The sequence below is a fragment of the Ambystoma mexicanum genome, chromosome 9 (assembly GCF_040938575.1).
Source record: "Ambystoma mexicanum isolate Mex_15411 chromosome 9, UKY_AmexF1_1, whole genome shotgun sequence".
NCBI lineage: Eukaryota > Metazoa > Chordata > Amphibia > Caudata > Ambystomatidae > Ambystoma > Ambystoma mexicanum.
In genome coordinates, this window is record NC_090931.1 from 1132469470 (window position 1) to 1132483761 (window position 14292).

General features: G+C 48.7%; 1 protein-coding gene across 4 annotated transcripts in view; it reads right to left on the bottom strand.

Annotated features, from left to right (window-relative positions):
- LYPD6B (LY6/PLAUR domain containing 6B) overlaps nt 1–14292 on the bottom strand; it is a 474724-nt gene that overhangs the window by 11408 nt on the left and 449024 nt on the right. The gene's annotated exons all lie outside the window — the stretch shown is intronic.

Here is a 14292-nt window from a genome sequence, read left to right on the forward strand (position 1 = left end):
GCAATTCTGTAAATTGTGATTCGGGTACAGATTGTGTGCAAACGGAAATGTGAATGGACAAGTTAGTTAAAGTGTGTGAAATTCATATACAGTGTTAACAACGATTAAGCCAAAATGAACAGACACAAATGAACGCTGCGGACGTGCATTTCACGTGAATTGCTCTGCTTTGTGCTAGGGGAAATTTGACAACCTAAAATGATAGCCAGCAAACGTACTTGAACTTCTAGAATCACTGTGTCGTTTCTATTGGGGTGTGTGTGGTGTCGTCACCAGTATATCGAAGAGAGGAACAGTCCTCTCTCTTTGTTTTGTTATTGAGTGGGCTGCGCCCCACGTGACAAGAAGAGGAGGGGTTACTGCGCAGAGCGGCAGTTAGGATTCCTGTAAAATAAAGTTAAGACGTGTTGCACCCCAGCTCTCGTGTCCGCCTCATTCTTAAGGGAAGGAACGCACGTGAGCGTGAGGAGGTCCACATACAGGACATCACATCTGGCGACGAGGCGGACAGGCGCCTTGCCGTGCCCGCCGCCTCAGGTCACAGCGCTCGGACGCCCGTGAGTTTTCGCCCTCCAATGCCCCGAGGATTGAGGGTCGGAGCGTGAGAGCTCCGCCGGAAGAGGCCCCGAAGCGCTCACTCCACGGGTGGAGCAGGAGCCGCAGCTCCCCGTGTTAAGGAAAGGCGCCGAAGCGCTCACTCCACGGGTGGAGCAGGAGCCGCAGCTCCCCGTGAAACATCCTTCCGAGCGGGAGAAAGGAAAGACCTCTCCCCCGCCGACGGCATCAACGCCGGCAGGCGTGCATCTCAACGCCGCGGGTGGAGCAGTGACTCCCCACATCGCACCACCGGGCGGTCAAGGAGCGCTGGCCTCCCGCCGACGGCAACGGACACAGTGTGCCCACTTCTAACACCTGCATAAAAGGGTAAGCAAGAACCCTGACGCAAACCGTGAGTCAAGAGGCACATCTACAAGGCCTCATAGAACCCCACGCAGCCATCCACACCCGGTTTTGGCACAAGGAGAGCAATTCCCCCAACGCAGTGCCCCTAGTGGCGGTCAGACGCCATCGCACTCGCGAACGACAGGCAAGCCCAGGTCAAGCTCATGAGCGGCTCAGGAGAGGAGTCACCCACCGCCACAGCGACTCCAGCCCGTAGGGTGTCACTCACAGTCCCAGTGACACCAGCACAAGAGGAGGGATCCTCCGCCCCAACGTCCCCGCACAGAAAAATGACGGACAGCCTGCTGGCCCAATTACCAGCAAATTTTGATCTCACAGAGACAAGCACCCTGGGGTCAAGGTGGAGAAAATGGTTGAGAGACTTTGGAGTATGCCTGAAGGCAGCTGGACCACTGGAGGACGAACAAAAACTAAACCTTCTAAATCATGCGGTTGGTTCCAATGTACGAGATATCCTTGAGGAAATGCCGGAAGACACCATAGATACGTACATCAAGTTAAAGACATCGCTCACAGAGTATTTCACGCCTCACACAAACGTAGAATACGAACGGCATGTGTTCCACACTACCAAGCAAAACAAAGGAGAATCCATAGACGCTTTCGTCATGAGGCTGAGATCGAAAATGAAGCACTGTGATTTCAACAACTACTCGAACGAGGAGGCCCTCAGGTCGCAAATCATAGTGGGGTGCGAAAGCGCGGACTTCCGGAAGCGACTACTACAACAGCCGAGAAGTCTAGAAGAAATCCTGCGCCTAGCGAGATCCGACGCCGCCCTGGCAGCGCAGGTGGAAGGCCTGGACGACATAAAGATCACACACGGCAAACAAGAAAGCATCAACAAGCTGGAGGGCACAACAAGAACCAATCAAGATCCTTTCTGCTACAGGTGCGGCCATGAATACCCACATGAAGGGACGTGTCCAGTCATGGGACAAACATGCTCCGCATGTGGTGGCGACAACCACTACAAGTATGTATGCCTGATATTTCGCAGCAAAATAAAAGGGGCCGGCAGAAATGGAAAGCCCTCGATGGAACCAGAACAGTACCAACCCTCTCACCACAACAGGGCAGCACACCACTTCCAGGAACAAGGACGGCGCCGTCCTCACGACGACCAACCGGAAAGAAGACAAGAGAGGAGAGAATGGAGGGAGAGCAAAACCACCCAGCCAAAAGCAAGGAGGCGACCCAGAAGATATGTGAGATGCCTCATAGAACAATCACAGTCAGAGAGTGTGTCAAGCACATCCTCAGAAGAGAGATCCCGCAGACCGGAAATACAACAAGAAGCACCGCGGAAAAAGGGATATCTATACGCCCTTGGGAATGACATGGCCAAAGAGCACAGCCCGATGCTAAGAATTCGAATAAACCAAACAGCTGCAGAATTCCTGATAGATACGGGAGCAACTGTGAATGTAATAAGCGAAGAAGTATACCGAAGCATACCGAACGCTCCTCGCCTACAGCCAGCACGAGCCCTCATCTATCCCTACGGCTCAAAAACACCCCTAGCCTGCAAAGGGTTTTTCATGGCATCATGCCAGTACAAGGAACATAAGAAAAGCATCCCCATGCACGTGCTAGAAGCCGCCACCGAGAGCGGATGCATCTTGAGCTATCGGTCAGCCATAGAGATGGGACTCATTCACATATTATACCGCCTCATGGTGCACAAGTACCTGGATCCAACGGCAAGCATAGATCAAATATTCCCGGCACTGTTCAAAGGCCTAGGAAAACTAAAAGGAAAACAGATTGAACTTCACATCGACCCCCACATCACTCCAGTAGCCCAGCATTACAGGGGCATCCCCATCAACATTCAACAGCAAGTTGAAAACGAGCTAACTAAGCTACTAGAAGCTGACATCATTGAGCCTGCGGAAGGCCCCACATCATGGGTCTCTCCTCTAGTACCAGTACCCAAAAGAGATTCTCAGGACATTAGGATATGTGTGGACATGAGAAGGCCGAATGAAGCCATCCTAAGAGAACAACATCAAGCCCCCCGGATAACGGACATGGTGCATCTCTTGAATGGGGCGACAATATTCTCGAAGTTAGACCTAAACAAAGGCTATCATCAGCTGGAGCTCAGCAAGAACTCGCGATACATAACCACTTTTGCCACCCATCTAGGTTTGTTCCGCTACAAGCGACTCAGTTTTGGAGTGTCCTCAGCGGCCGAAATTTTTCAAGCAGAAATCCACAATGTCATCAAGCATGTGCCCAACTGCTTGAACTACAGCGATGACATTCTAGTGTTCGGCCAAACTCAGGAACAACACGATGACACTCTGATGAGAGTCTGCATGGCTCTAGAGGAAGCCCAGCTAACACTCAACAAAGAAAAATGTGAATTCCGTAAGAAGACACTCAGATTCTTCGGACACATATTTTCAGAGAAGGGCATGACACCAGACCCTGAAAAGGTTAGTGCGCTCTGTGAATCTGAACCACCAACAACAACATCGGACCTCAGATCATTCTTGGGGCTCGCAAGCTACTGCACGAGGTACATATGTGATTTTGCGTCCATCAGTGAACCCCTGAGAGCCCTAACCAAACTGAACACCGAGTTTGCGTGGTCAACCAAATGCCAAGAAGCATTCCAGATCATCAAGGACCGCATCTCGGACGCCCGATACCTGGCGTACTTTGATCCCAAGAAGACAAAAGAACTCGTCGTGGACGCCAGTCCCGTTGGGCTAGGCGCCATTCTCACGCAACTAGATGACAGAGATGGAGGCGGGAAGCACATAGTATCGTACGCCAGTCGAAGCCTATAAAAAACCGAACAAGCCTATTCTCAAGCAGAAAAGGAAGGACTGGCGGTCGTCTGGGCTTGCGAGCATTTTCACCTCTTCCTATATGGGAAACCTTTCACGGTTGTGACAGACCACCAAGCACTCACTTTCATCTACGGCAACCCACAAGCCAAAATGCCACCAAGGATAGCCAGATGGGCACTCAGGTTGCAGGACTATCGATTCACCATCATACACCGACCAGGGAAAGAACAAAATCCTGCGGACTTCCTCTCCCGGCACCCCAAGGATAAGAGCGGACCCGAACAATCCATTGCTGATCAATACATCAGATATGTTATTCACAGCAGCACACCACAAGGACTTGACATGGAACAGATAACGAGAGAGTCCAACGCGGATCAGGGAATACAAACCATTTTGAGGTGCCTAGAAACAGGACGATGGAAACATGCAAAACAGATTCGAGAAACAATGAGTGAGGATATCAAACTAGACATCACGTGCCTTTTGGCCGTAAAGGAAGAACTTGCGAAATCAGAGGAAGGACTACTACTAAAAGGGACAAAATTAGTAATACCACGAAACCTACGCCAGAAAGTGCTAGAGCTAGCTCATGAAGGACACAGGGGAATTGTATCCACCAAAAGGATGCTGAGGCAAAAGCTATGGTTTCCCCAACTTGACACCTCTGTGGAAGAATTGTTACAAAACTGTCCCACCTGTGCCATTGTAAAGCCACACACAGTCCCGGAACCCCTAAGAATGACCGAACTACCAGAAGGAACATGGGAAGAGATAGCCATCGACCACTTTGGGCCCATGGAAGGGGGTGAGTACATCCTGGTAGCCGTAGACGAGTACTCTAGATATCCAGACCTACAGATCATCCCATCCACCGCTGCACATCACACCATCCCGGCACTGGATCGGATGTTCGCAATCTATGGCATACCGAAGGTCTTAAAGTCCGACAACGGACCACCCTTCACGGGACAAGACTTTCGAAGATTTGCAGAATACATGGGATTCCGTCATCGCAAAGTAACACCTTTGTGGCCTCAAGCAAATGGCACCGTGGAAAGATTCATGAGCAACATCAAGCGCACAACTCAGATCGCACGCCTTACAGGTGAACCTGTTGAAAAAATGCTGTACCAACTTATGCGTGACTACAGGAACACCCCACACAGCACCACGGGGAAGTCACCTTCGGAGGTGATGTTCGGACGAATGATCAGAACGCGACTACCGCACGCACCCGACCATAAAGGACAGTACGAAGGGGACGCGGAGATGAGAACAAGAGACTCCCTCATGAAAGAACACATGAAGGAAGCAGCTGACCGCAAGAGCAGAGCCAGAGAGAGCGACTTGGCGCCAGGGGACATGGTCGTGGTCCGACAGCAGCAACAGCGCAAGAATGCAACTCCATTCAATGAGGAGCCCCTCATCATCACCAGGAAGAAAGGATTGCTCATCACGGCTGAAGGAGACCACCGGTCCATAACGCGAAACTCTTCGCACTTCAGAAGGATGCCTGGTTTTCATCAGTCAAGAAAGTCAAGTATGTGTGATACTTTCTCCCACTGGGACGCCCCTTATGAGGGAGACAGAGAAGATTCTGGAGATGACGTGACACCAGAAGAATGGATGGCACTCTCTGCAAGCGTGGATCACCGTCCACAGAGAACCAGGAAAAAGCCTACTCGCCTCATCGAAGAAATGGGTTGAGAACGCAACTGACTGTTTAGTGACGGGAGGGTGTGGTGTCGTCACCAGTATATCGAAGAGAGGAACAGTCCTCTCTCTTTGTTTTGTTATTGAGTGGGCTGCGCCCCACGTGACAGGAAGAGGAGGGGTTACCGCGCAGAGCGGCAGTTAGGATTGCTGTAAAATAAAGTTAAGACGTGTTGCACCCCAGCTCTCGTGTCCGCCTCATTCTTAAGGGAAGGAACGCACGTGAGCGTGAGGAGGTCCACATTCAGGACATCACAGTGCATTTCACGTGAATTGCTCTGCTTTGTGCTAGGGGAAATTTGACAACCTAAAAAGATAGCCAGCAAACGTACTTGAACTTCTAGAATCACAGTGTTGTTTCTATTGGGGTGTGAAGTGTGCGGGGGCTTGCCCCCATAAATAAAATGCAGAAAAATCGTAGGGAACCGTCCACCGCAACGAGATGGGCAGATCCTAAACTTCGCTGTGCAGCCAACATTCTATTCGACATTCCCAAATGGAGACAGAGCAGTGTTTCCTCAATCTGTCCCCAGTTCGAACCTGGCAGGAGTCACATTTGGAACTGGCATCCATAAACAGGAAGTTCCTTCAGTTTCGGAGCTCCTCCCATCTGTGTTCCGCTTCATAACTATTCCAGTGCGCTTTTTTAAGTTCGTGCATTTTTGGGGAGGTTTGAGGGGGGGTGCGGGGGGGTGTTAAAACATGGCTTGCAGGTAGAGGCGTTGCTAGGGGGAGTTCTGGGGGGGGCAATAGCCCCAGGTCTTTTCGTTGTAGCCCCAGATAGAAGCTCAGGTGCTACAGACAAAATGCTAGCTAGCCCCGAGTCCCGCCAGTCCCGACATTAGCTTAGCTTCAAATCTTTTCCAGACCTAGCCACACCCCCCTGCTTGCAGGCAAGTGCAAGTTCCCAACTTGAAACGGACACTAGGTACCGTGAGAACGAATAATGTGATGCTCTAGCCTATTTTAACTATTTCAAATATGGCATTAGCTGGGAAAAGGTTGGATATAGTCATTCATGCAGAGGCATTATCCTCAGGCAACGTAATGCAAATTCGTCTTTTGAGTGATGCCCTTTTACAACGGTGGCGGCCTCATACTGCACGAGAGGGGGGAGAGGCATGCGCAAAGCCTGTGGCGTTGAAGAGTGCAGCAGTGAGCTGTGTGGCAGTACGCTTCTTCGTGGCTTGCGGTGGTGACACTTGAGTGTATGATTGATCTGCAGTGGAGAACCCAAGATCCGTCATCTGCCACCAATGGGACACCAGGAGAGCTTAATCTTGCAGGGGTTGTGCGATAAGGATAACGATCACGTGGCCCATGCAGGAGCCCTGAGCAGCTCTGGGGAAGGTGCATGTGGTGTGTGTATGGTGGGGTGGATGTGTGCGCGTGTCTGCGTTTTATAATTATATACATAATGGTGTATATTGGGGTTATTCCAATGCCGCATGTGGTATCCATTGAAGGCAGGACCCAGTAGAAATCTTCTGCAGCCAGCACAGTATATGACCACATTGTCAGTAAATTATAGCAAGCAGCACAATTCAACCCCATGCAATATTTGTGTTCACAGAAGGCAGTATTGAAAGCGTGTGGAGCCTGTTCAGTAATCGTGTGCATGATAAGACACGTGACAAATACTGCTCCTGTTACGTTACTAGGGGGTTTAATGCCCGATTTACAATGCATTATTCAATCGGATTTTTCCATTGAAAACCAATCAGGCCCTTAGTGTCTTGTTTTCAGTGCAAGCATCTTGTACTATGCATCTTAACATTTCAAATGTTCTTTTTTTTATAATTTAAAGGGTTTTGAGATTTCAAAAAATATGTATATCTAATCTAGTTTTAAGAACGCACCTGCCTTATAAATGCCATATCAGATCATATCGCTTAATGATGTTAAACCAAACTAAAGCGATTGATGTCACTCTTTCAAACGTTACCAGAAGCTATAGGTGGAGAGAGAACGTTGCAGTCCTTAACCTGCCATCTGCAGTCCGCAAAGGTTGGAGAATATGGTTGACAATGTGTACACACGGAAAGATATTAAACCTGACCAGCAGATGTATCACACATGCAAGTTTCACGGGGACGTTTCAGCAGTGGTCGAAGTGTACGAAAAGTAGTAGGAGCACCGCTCCCGACCGCTCCCGCCCACTTCGACCTCTGCATTTCAGAATAAGAAACCCCCTGCCAACACAGCCGCTCTCCAAACAGGAACTGCACATGTCCTGGCCTCTGCAAGGATGCCTGCAGGCGGAGCGCGGAGTCCCAGCTGTTCGCACGCGTGCCTGTTCCGCCCGCAGGCCTCGTCTTTCCTGCAGAGATTCCTATCCAAGGGGAGAGCAGAGCAAATACTACAGCTCCCCTCACCTGACGCAGAGGCGGGACCTTGCCACCCACCCAACACTAGAGCATCGACAACCTCCCCTGCGCTATACATCACCGTCACATAACATGATGTGAATGAATTTGTGTATTTCTAATATTAATGAATTAATGTTTTAGTTAGCCTGCTTCTTTGAATACATCGATCTTCCTCCGATCACCAGCTTTCAAACCTGAAGGCTTAACAAGCAGTGGCAACGCCAATTTTGTGTAGGTCTGGTAAAGGCGTTTCCCAGGCACTGCTGTACTGGTATTTACTTGCTTTTGATGGTGGAAGCTGCAAAATGGTGCAAGTACCTGGGCATAGAACAGCAGTGCTCTGGAAATGCCTAGTACCTAAACACAAGACAATAACTGTTTGATCGTTTATAATAGGATTTAAGTGATGGCTGAAGGCAGACCTGGTTAAGACATTTTGATCACACTAGTAGTGCATGTACAGCTCCAATTAACTCAATAACTCTTAGAAGATAGCTTTTTGTAAAAAAAAAAAAACACAGGCAGGGACGCCAACCAGAAAGTTTGATGGTAAGGCTTGAAAAAGCTAGCTCACAGAGATCCCATCAGGATGTGTTTTGGGAGGGGAGGGGCAGGAAGTGGGTGGGGATGGCCATAGGGATTAGCATGGCAATGGACAGTCAATGGATGGGTAAATAAACACCACCTACAAGCTTTGTGTTACTGCTCTTATGGCAATTCTTCCTAGCTGACTCTAATGCAATAGTTGCCAGCGCCACCTATTAGCCAAAACTAAAAATGAAAGGATTACATCATTATACCTATTCCTTCTCTTTCTCATCACAGTCCTGACTACCTGCCTCACCCCGCCGGGGACCATCTGCACATCTTCCTTGGGTAGTGATAGGAGTTGTTTAGGGGGAGGGGGTAGTGGTGATGTTGCTATAAGGGGACTGGGATGAAGACCCACTACTTCATAGAGTTAAGGACTGTGTCAAGGGAGAGGAGGAAGTGGGGGTAATGCGCGGTGCTGCTTAATTACACGTGGCCTGCTCCAAGCAGACGTGTTCCATGTTGACTCTGCTCTTTGCTGCATCTTCTCATTCTGGGTAACAAGCTGCTTGGTCCTCAAATGGAGGATCTCATGGAAGAGTCAGCTGAAGCCATAAATATGAATCCCAAGAGACCAACCCGGCATAGATGGATGTTTCCCATAGAGAAGGGCGCCAGCATTAGCCCTCACCCCAGGTGTCCCAGAGCGGGCCCTGCCAGCTGAGACGACCCAACCTTCTACATCCCCTGTAACTCCGGCTATCCAAAAGTCCTGAGATTGGGGCATTCTCCCTCGGAGGTGGGGGGGGGTTCACCTGCCATATTATCAATCTGCCTGGCGAGAGACGATTTTGGACGAATGGACCCTCGGTATCCTAACCCATGGTTCTGCCAAAAAGTTTTCAGCTCCTCTGACACTGCCAGTAACAGTACCGACCCCATCCCCTCATGACTTTGTCTAAGCCCAGACAATGGTAGAGGGGATAGGAATGTTAAAGGAAAAGTGGATTTGTGTTGTACCCCCATTTGAGGACTAATAATTACCATTTGACAAAAGGGGGCAGGGTATTTACTCTATTTTATTCCTGGTGCAGAAGCCATCAGAAGAATTCTGCCCGTACTGAATCCGAAGACACTCAATCAGTTGGCGACTTACTGCCAATTCAAAATGGTGACTTTGGCCATTCCCCTCGTTCACCCAAAGGACTGGCCAGCATCACTAGACTTGGGGGATGCGATCTGCACACTCCCACAAGGAAGCAAGATCAGCCCTACCTGTGGGTCGCCTTCAGGAATCAATGTTATCAGTTTCAAGTGCTGCCATTTGCACTGGCCTCGGTGTCCAGGGTTTTATCAAGGTATTGGCACCAGGTGTAGGGTTGCTGCATAAAAAAGGGCTGAACTTCTTTCCATACCAAGATGATTGGCTGTCAGGTGGCACTAGGTAGGGAGTGCACTAGAGCATGACCTGTGGAAGGGGGTGTAAGGCAGGGGTGTACCTTGCCCCTACCAACTCTTTTTAATCTTTAATTGGATGGGTTGCCAGCTGAACTACCAACAGACACGTTGGTTGCCCCCTCCCTTGTCGGATGAGAAGATTGGCATACCAATGTTTGCCGCCAACGTGAACTCCTCTCCCGGACCCCTTCTGGCATTTTAAACTTAACTGCACAGTTTGTCAAATTTTGCAACAGGCATGGCCTAGAAATTAGCAGCGACAAAACTAAAATAATGAGATGCGGTAAACCAAAAGGATGATGCACACAAATAAATCTTAGCATAGGTGATACGAAAATAGAAGAGGTGGCCTGCTGCGACTAGCTGAACACCAGGATGAGATGGGATGGGGGATGGTCCAAAGATATTGAGAAAGTAAATAATCTGGGGAGGAAGTGTCATGGAATGTTGACAATCTTAAAATCAAAAGATAATAACATATTAAACTCCTCTTTGGAAATGCATAGAGCACAGCTATCAGAACGTCATGGAGCAGAGGCTTGGGGACATTGTAAGGCCCCACTAAGGCCTGTGGCGAACATTCATTCTTTGCAAAGACTTCCTTGGGTCCCAAAGAATACACCAAATATTCCACTACACTTAGAACGTGGTCTCTTGTGCATCAATGACCAGATTATACTTAAACCTCTGCTTTTCTGGGTATGGTTTTGGGCCTCTAAAACACTGCATGGATAGAGAGTGGCAGATATCCTTTCTTTACCATGGTTTACACATATTAAGGACTTCCAGGGCGATTAAACCTAGAAGATATTTGGTTTAACCGTGATGATATTAATAACAATAGCAAACAGTCCGTTATCAATGCACATACTGATTTTACCAGGCGCCATTATGTAACCAAGTGCTTGTAGTTATTTACTGGTTGTGCATACTTATTAAGCAGGGAAACGCATTGGAAGATTTTTTATGTCTCATTAATACCCCGCGAGAGTCAAGCAGAATGCAACATGCATTCTGATTGGCTCTCGCCAGGTCGTTACCCGGCCCAAGAAGCTTTCGATTCTCGGCCGGGCTTCCAGCCGCCTTGTCCTCGGCGGGGGCGTGGCAGCCCCTCAGCCAATGAGGAGGCTCGAAGCGGGGCCATATCCGCCCCGAGCCTCCCCACGGCTGAAAGGCTGCCTTTGTCCCCGCTGGGGACTCAGGTAAGCTTTGTTTTTTCTTCCCCTTCCCTCCCTCCTCCCTGCCCTCCCCACCCCACTTACCTTCTTGCTCCTACGTCCCCAGTGGGGGGACGATGGCAGTCTCCAGCCGCGTGGAGACTCAGAGGAGGGCCATCCCCACTCCGCGCCTCCACATGGCTGGAGGCTTCCATAGTCCCCCGCCAGGGACGCAGGTACGTTTATTTATTTATTTTTCTTCTCCTCCCTCCCTTCCGCCCATCCAACCCCACTTATCTTCTGTTCTTTTTTTTTTGGGAGCAGACGCGCTGGGAACAATTCTGTTCCCAGCGTGTCTGCTCCTGATGGCCGCCAGAGAAAGGGAAAATAGACTCTGTTTCTTGGTTGTTTCCTTTTTTTTATTTTTCTGTCCCGAAATGCTGCAGCATTTCGGGACAGAAAAAAATGCTTTTAGTGCCCCGGTCACGCAGATTTTGGCCGGGGTACTAATAGCAATATGCCCCTGCGACTCTGGTAATGCCCCAGGGCCGCTCGGTGCATATGCTTAATTGAGAATCCAACTCAGAGAACCTTCATTTTAATAATTTGAGTGGGCACTCTACTGGAGGCATTGCAAGACGCCGCCGTTGAGACAATAGCACCCCTGAAGTGCTTGTCGGCAAAGTTGTTGCATTAAGTCACTATTATTTTAGGTAGGAGAGTTGCAGAGCTCAGTTCTCTCCTATGTCATGACCCCTATATGTGCTTTTATGAAGATGGGGTGATCTTGCGTGCCCCAGTCAAATTCTTCCCGAAAGTGGTATCATCTTTTCACACTGGACAGGAACTTGTCCTCCCAGTCCTTGGGGAAGAGAGGAACCTGATTTGGTGACTCTCGTAAGAGCTCCTTCCATATATCTTGACAACACCCACCATTTCTATAGTTTGGCTTTATCTTTATGTCCTATGGTATCACCGAACCAGGCATTGTGCCATCTCTTTCGACACTTGGATCAAGTTTGCAATGGTTAGAGCCTCCGAGGTCATGGGTGCCGCTCCCCCAGGGGAATTCCAGAGGAGATTCACAAGAGTGGTGGTGGCTTCTTGTGCAGATCTTGGGGAGCTTCAATAGAGGACATATGTCAAGCAGCTGCCAGGTGTGGTGAACCACAAGGAGTCAGACTATACTTAGCATGTTCAAAAGGTTTTATTTAAATAAAAATAAAAACACTTATCTAATCCTATTGCTATGGGTGCATTCCTGTGTTGAACAAACTAAACTACGAGTACTCAACCAATGTCCAAATGAATATAGCCCTCCCTCCAAAACCTACTTGCTATCTGGTCATATCACTTAGAAAAATGTAACAGAAATAGACAAGAACAATGGAATCTCCACTCAGGCTTCTCTTGGCCAAAACTACTGGTGTTTCCTCTCAAAGAAAGGTTTTTCAAAATGTTCAAAGTTCATAATACCGTTGTCCAGCCTCTTTGCAGGTTTATCGTGGCACCTGGTAAGTCGTAGGCCTTCACAGACATTCAATATTTTCTGTTCTTTAAAGGAAAAAAGGATCTTCCATTTGATAATGTTCTTTTTTATTGATTGAGTAATGGAACTGTCCAGGTTCTCTCTGGTCAAAGTCTTTTCCCCTATTGTTTGTATTCTAGGGCTCATTGAAGCCCTATTGCCCTTTGATGTGCTTATTTCAGCAGGGTCTTGTTTGGGCTTCTGCCCATGTCCAGTGTTCAGGTTTCTCTGGCTCCAATTACGCTTTTGGTTTCCACCGTTTGTTAAAGGAATATGGCTTGATTTTGTATGGCTCCCTCAAAGCCCTCTGGTGTTCTAATGTGCTTACCTCAGTGCGGTTTCTCTTGGGCGTAGGCCCGTGTCCAGTATTCAGGTTTTCTTGGGCTGCCATAATCCTTTTGGATTCTCCAGCCTCATAGGAAAATGTCACAGTTTTCTTAGGCCACCCAAAGCCCTCCGATATATTAAATGCTGCAGGACCTCGGTTGGGCATCTGCTTGTGGACAGTATTCAGATTTCATAGGCTCCTGTAACACTTTTGGCTTATCCAACAATTGAGGACACAGCCACTTGCCCCTCTCCACTGAAGTGTCTGCTTCCCTTTTTCTCCCCGGCTCGACAGTCAGCACACTTCTCATGCAGCGGTCAGTGATCCAATCCCTCCATTATGGTCTGGTATCAGCATTGGTTAACAGGCCCCAAACCCACCCCATCTCTGGTATGGTCATGCCACCAGGCGAGACAGTCCCTCCATCGCCGCGGTCTGTCTCAATTTTGGCTTTGGCTTAGTTGCCACTTGGGACTCCAGCCTTCCAGTGTCTTGATAGTGACCCACTCGCTCTCCATGCTACTGTCGGTTTTGCGGTCTAGCGTGGCTCTGCCCCTCCAAGACGTATTTCCGTTAGAGGCTCGCCACAAAGTAGGGTGCTCTCTTTTCCATTCAAGGTTCCTCGTCTTTTTATCTTTGTTACCAACAACAAAAGGGGTGTTTCATTCCTCTGACTGTTGGGTTCATGGGGTATCCAGCATAACCTGAAGCCAAAAAGATTGAAGTAATGTCACGACTATTTGAATCCAAAACAGAAGTAACAGTCTTTTGAGTTCCATATATGCAGACACTGTATTCTTGATATGGAGTTCCTCATAGGAATGGGAGTCCTTGATCCCTAGAGGGGAGTCACTCCAGTGAGGCCCCAATTCCCCAGGCTTCTAGGGAGGGTCTTGTTTAGTGGTCTTACTTCCCTAGCTTTAGGGGAGATGGGACAAATAGCCCAGATTTGTCAAACTGAGACTACTTTTATTAAGCACTACAAACTCTTGGTGGATTTGACACCTGTATCAAATTGTGGTTCAGCAGTATTGTGTTCAGTTTCACATTAAAATTGTGAATAATACATCTCACCATTGTGGCTCCTAGTGTGGTAGTACTCATGTTTAGGGTTGTTTCTCTTCTGGGACCAGAAACAGTTAGGTGCTCACTTATGTAAGGGCTGTGAGGAGGAAGCTGGACAAAGGGGTAATGGCCGGATTACTAACCAGTAATATTAAATACTCAATCCCCAGACGTTACTTGTCATAGTCTTTGGTATTCTCGCCCACCTCACCCAGTTAGTGGCAGACTTGGTATGAACCAGGCAGAGGTACTGGTGGGATGCTGCCTTGTAAGGAGATTAAAGGAAAGAACACAATCACAGATCACATGGAGGAAGTATTTCTCATTTCAGGACCTCCATGCTAATGTTGGAAAAGGGAACGTTCGGGGAGTC